The following is a 6,131-nucleotide window of genomic DNA, read 5'->3' on the forward strand; positions in this document are numbered from 1 at the left end:
AAAACCATTCTGCTTTCCTGGCCTTTACTTCACGTCATATTCTGCAAAGAAGGAGAGCCAACTAGCCATTCTCTGCAAGCGTGTTGGGATATCAACCAGCGGAAGGCTTTTGACGGGGCCAACGACAGCCTCCTTCATGCACCAATACTGGCGTTGTCAGACCCCGATCGTCCTTTCGGTATGGTCTGTGACACTTCAGACTTTGCCATCGGCTGCGCACTGCTGCAATCAGACGCCGAGGGGCGATTTCGGGTGATCGCGTTCGAATCTCGCCAGCTCAAGGCTGCCGAGAAGAACTATCCAGCTCTCGGCAAGCCAGTTCTTGCAATGAAGTATGCACTTGTCAAGTTTGGGGGTTCATCTGCTCGGCTCCGAGCCGTTCGTGATCGACACAGGTCATGCACCACTACGCACTGCAACTCAGTCGCCTCACCCATTCCGCATCCTTCTTAAGGAGATTCGACAATGGCCGTGGCCTTTCTGCGTAGCTCTCACTGTGCTTGCGCAAGTAGTTGGCAAGGCCAAGCCACTTGCACAAGTCCTTTTGAACCGACCAGTCCACAATGGCCTTGATCTTAGCCGGATCCGCTCAAAGGCCACGCTTCCCGATCAAGCACCCTATAAAAGAGATTTTTTTGGCGCCGAAGATGCACTCATGCACGGCTTCTAAATAAACGATGAATTTCTGCCCTCTCGTACTCTGCAGGACTGTGGACGAAGATGTCGTCGAAATATGGCTGTGCATACACCCGGTGGGGCCTGAACAACTGCATCAGAAGACAATTTAATGTTGCTGGTGCATTTGACAGCCCTTGGGGTATCACCAGCCACTCCAAGAGCATGCCGCTCAAGACACTCATAGCTGTCAGCAGAATATCACTCTCTTTCATGAGCAATCGATACTACCCATCGACCAAGTCGAGTGCACTGTACTTTGTTCATCCAATCATGTTATTCCGAGGATCATCAATCCTAGGAGTCGGCGTCGGTGCCGGAATTTGGCAGCGTTGAGCTTATTGTAAGCGCGAACGATACGCTTCTTGCCGTTCGGCTTCCGGCCACAAAACTGGGTGTCAAATGGGGAGACTTGCTCTCACATGCTATTCCTGCGTCGTGCTTTGCAAGGAAAAAGGCGTCAGTGATGTTACACTGCTCCTTATGCAGGGCCATTAACATATTTACGCAGTATTTCACATCTGCGCACTTGTGAGACGTGTCAAAGGGCGATACCCTCTTCGAATGCGGTGGCATCGATGGCATGTTTGCCGGCACCCTCTGGATGCTGGTATCCCTTGAGTTTGGACTTTTTGTCTGGTCTGCTGAACTCGGCGGGCAACAAGGGTGTCGTGGTTTTTGTCGACTTTGAGCAAGATGGTTCAGCTTGCGGCGGTGCCGGACACCATCGACGGTGTCTGTACAGCGACACTGTTTGTGGATCATGTCTTTCCACAACATGGACTCCAATAGTCAGTTATCTTATCAGAGACCCACGCTTCACTTGAAAAATCTGGTCTACAAACATCAAGGTACTGGGCATCAAGCTAAAAACGCCAACGGCGTACCATCGCAGACCGATGGTCGAATCGAGCGCGTGAATCGCGTCGTCGAAGGCGTCCTTCGCAGCGTCTGCGCTGAGTCCGAGGCGCTGGAGCTTTATGCTGCCACTCGTAGAGCTCGCTTTGAACAATGCAGTGCATGCATCTACCGGCTACACACAGTTCCACGTGAGCTAGCTTGTTAATCCCCGCGTTCCGCCGACGCTGCCATACCATGATTCAGGGCTCGGTGGGGAGAAATAGTCGAGCGGCTTGCTGATGTCAGCCCTGTTATTATGCGTAAAGAAGTCGATGGCTTCCTGTCTACTAAACTGAGTACGTTCGCGATACGATGGCTGATAGCTAAAACATTCATTGGAATATGCAGACGAAAGAGATAGAGGAAATGTTACAAGCTTTGAGGACGGAGTTTTGGTATTATTAAATGCTAAGAAGCTTCCTACCCATGAATGCATTCATTCACTTTTATCGGGAACTTCAAGATCGTAGCAAAGCGAAGCTTAGCATATGCGCTAAACTACCCAAAACGGATGCGCACCCGCCCGGTGTTCTATGGGGGCTTGCTTATGCCGTTCCGGATCCGGCGCAAGTAAACGCGGAAGCGTTGGCGCCGGAGCGCACTCAAAGGTGCTCGACCACCCAAAAGCCGAAACAGCAACTGGTTTTGAGCACGAAGTGCAACGATATCCATCGTCAACAGCTCCAAGCGCTCCACTTTTGCATGAAGCAGCGCTTATGTCTGCTTAACGGCTAGGAGCCGTTCCGACAGAGTGCGATAGCCCGTAACGTGAGGTAGACAATGCACATCGTGCTCCAAGCATTCGAAGTCTTCCGCGCAGCGGTATGCAACCCCAACATGACGTTCAGTTGGATCCTGATCGCAAAGGACGTCATCCTCAAGAGCTCGAAGAGCGTTGCTAGTCACCGGACGGCAATCAACCCAGTCAGGGTCGTCCGCCGCCGACTCTCCAGACGAGAATGGTGGTGTCCTCTATTACGTGGAACGATTTGTGGGTCGACGTTGTCGCCATGGTAAAACCCAGTATCTTGTGAAGTGGCGTGAATACCTCGACTTCAAAAACTCGTGGGAGTTTGAGATGCCACTTCGGCAAGACTGCCCGGACGTCGTGGACGCTTAGGACCAGAAATATCATGACGATTCGCGTCGTCGTGCGCCCCGCGCTTGTTGGCAAAAGCCAGGAAAGCCAAAGGGCCATGCGTTGAGCTCAAGCTATGACACTGAGCTGCTGCGGTCGCAGACTTGCACGTGTGAGTAACCACAGAGCTCGCGGGAATGTGAGGAGTCAAATCATACGTTACGGGTGACAATCCGAAGGAAGTCGGCGACGTGCCTTGAGTTTGGCAAACTCAAACCGAAGATGGCGTTTCACACGCGCGTTCATTTCCCTGTGGCTCAACTGTAAGTTGTGCAGCGAGGAAAGTTTTCGATGCCGCTATTCATCATCTGCAGCGTTTTGCCAGAGGCAAGCACCAGAGGAATCGCCCGCATCGCGGGTACAGGAGCGCCTCCTCTTTGTTCACAAAGTCGAATGCGCGACGTATTCTTCGAAATTTCTTGAGGAATCAAGTGGCGAGTTCGGAGAGGTTTTCGCTGGTCAAGATCAGTTTGTTAAGAGCCGGGATTCCGACCACGTAGACGCTTAACGATCGAGTGATCGCGTACTTTGCTTGTGCAGCGGGATCCGCCAAGCGGAAGCCGTATTCCACACGAGGGTCAAGGACCGACCGTGGATGCGCACGCATGAATGCTGCCCTGCGGGCAGCATTCAGCCGCTGCTTCTGTGCATCGACGAGGTGATTGGTAATAATACCATTTCCACCGGAAGTCGAGAGTTTGAGGAATCGATAGAGAGTACGTATTCGCTCGTGATTAGCCGCCTACCCACCGCAGCGAAGCTCATAGTAGATGTAGTATAAGTTGTATCCATGATTACAACTCGCATCGAAATTGACGTAGTCACTCGATAGGAGAGGTCGACAACGTCGCGGCGAACGAATTGAATAAGGTTATTTGGATTGCTGTTACAACTGTGACAAATTTGGGCATAAGCTCAAGCAATGTCTTAAGAAGCGATGGCCGTTGGAACATTTGTGTTCTAGTTTCTACAAATGTAGCTTTCGTGAGCAAGTGGCTGCTTGATAATGGAACGAGTTCTCAGATGTTCTACAATCGTAACCACTTCTCATCCAATCATGCACGTTTTGACCGTTATTGGAAGCGCTTGCATGAATTTGGCGTCGGATCCTACAGCCTGACACTCAAATATGACTGCACTGCACCCTTGAAAACAATCTCTATATTCCCGGTGTCTGCCACCAGCTGATTTCTGTATCATCACTCACAGCGCGCGGCGAAGAAGCTCATTTGGCGAAGGCAAGTGCACCATTCTTCACAATGGATATGTGGATTGCCGTTGGTTAACGAACGGAAAAGCTCGAAGCACTGAATTTTGCGGTACCAACTATTCACTGTACCTAAGTTCAGCTTTATTTTAGTATATGTGATTCGCCATACCGGAGCAAGATGACAAAAGTCAGCCACGGGAGGGTAGTCTTCCACCGGCTCTGCACGATGAGAAAGGGGTAGCCCACTTATATGTCGAATTGTATACCATCAGGCTCACCATGACTTAGCAGGATCCAGGAGGCGAGAGGTATATCTCCCCTCCGAAAACTTACAGGAGCACAAACTTTCTCGTCGGCAAGATTGCCTTGGCACTGTAATCGCTTAAAGATATAACTATCCTCTGACATCTGTAAATGAATCAGGATTTTGGCAGGCGTAGCTCTGCCCACAGCACAAAATCGGATTTTTGCGCTGCACAATATTTTCGCGGCTTCCGTCAGAATCGCCGTTTGAAGATCTGTGTGAGGTTTGCGTGTGCGATATGATAGCTGTCGCCAAGGTCGCCAAGACATCCAACAGCGTGGTCATGACTGCGGCACTTTTGGAGGTGACCTATAAGAACATGAAGGATTTCAAAAAGTCTTAAGATTAAAAGTGGTGATGGTTACGTATTAGTGTTTGCTGTCAATCGGTCTCGATACATCGAGGCGTACCTAATCATATTTGGAAGAGATGTGATCATGCATTGCAAAAAGTATAATTAATCCTGGAAGCTCATGTACGTGGCCGTATCCGCTGCATCAGAACGTGGTGTTTTGCGGCAAGAAACGGACGATTTCTGCATACAAAACGATATTATTTAACACTATACCAGCTCGCAATCGCTGCAACAAAATAGATGCACTGAACGAATGCTCTATCGCTGAGATGGAAGCATGATGTTGCATCATTGGCATTTGATAAGTCATGGTTGGGTGAGGCAATGATGACTGCTGTAGACACCATCAAAGGGCCCCAAACGCCGGCCAGGATATAACACAATTCAAATTACTGTGAAAAATTAAGGTGTCGCTCAGTGGTATGCGCGCTGGTATGTGTTTGCTGACACAACCAACTGAACAACTTTCAACGCCAAAGTGCATTGCTCTGTCTTCTTGTGTTACACCGACAGCTCGAAGGTCTATTGCTTTTCTGATTGCGATTCCCTGTCTGCAGTAGTTTCAAAAAGCATTGCCTTAGATGAGCGACTACTATCTCAATATGGCCCTGCATACATCACCCAGGCTTCATCACGACAACGAAGTGGTGCCTGCTTGTGTAACCAGGAGTATGAAAGTAGACAATAGTAGTAGAGTTTGTAGTAGTACACGCCACTACAAACTCAAGATGGGCCGATGAAAATCGGTAACTCCACCGTCATCATATTTTCTTGCTCACTAACATTGTTTCACGTTAGTCACATCCTGACCACCGCTCCACCTTCATTCCTGTAGCGGAGCTGCTGTAGCTCTTCTGCTTAGAGGAAGCTTGGTCAAGGTCGATGACCTTCGTTCTATACTTAAAACCAGGACGACTGTAGCGGATTGCAATCCACTTACTTCAAAAGTCATTACAACCTTAACCGAAAGCTAATTGACACTTCCGTTCAAACTTAAACTGTATTTCTCGGTTTTATTTGCGGCAAAGTCGCCTAAATCTAAATCTACAGGATTTTCCTGATTACCTAGTAAAACCTAATAATTGTATAACTACTGACTGTACAGCCACGAGCTGACTTCTTGTTTAAGTATGAGCTACAATATTGTGTGATCACACCATCTTGTGTGGCCCAGACCCATTATACCAGGGCACGTGAAATCCCGTTACACTCGCTCCTATCAAGATTGTGAACACCTATATATCACATACAACTGTCGTCTCGAACGAGGCTCGCATGTCGAAGACACCACAACATCATCAGAACCTTCTTCACGAATTCTTAGTTTAATGAGCCCTGTGTTGAGGACACGGAAGATACCTAGCCTCGCAGGTTCCGAGAGCACCCGCGGGCAGAGAACTTCTTTATCACCTGCACGCGGTGCAACTTTGGACAGCACGCCAGCGGCTTCAAGGGAAGCACAGCCCAAGCTCTCGTTACCGAGCACCGCGCCGCGCATTGCCAGCAACAGGGCCGCACGATTAAGAACATAAATGCGATGTCTACTCCC

Source organism: Plasmopara halstedii, assembly GCF_900000015.1.
Source record: "Plasmopara halstedii genome assembly, contig: Scaffold_42, whole genome shotgun sequence".
NCBI lineage: Eukaryota > Oomycota > Peronosporomycetes > Peronosporales > Peronosporaceae > Plasmopara > Plasmopara halstedii.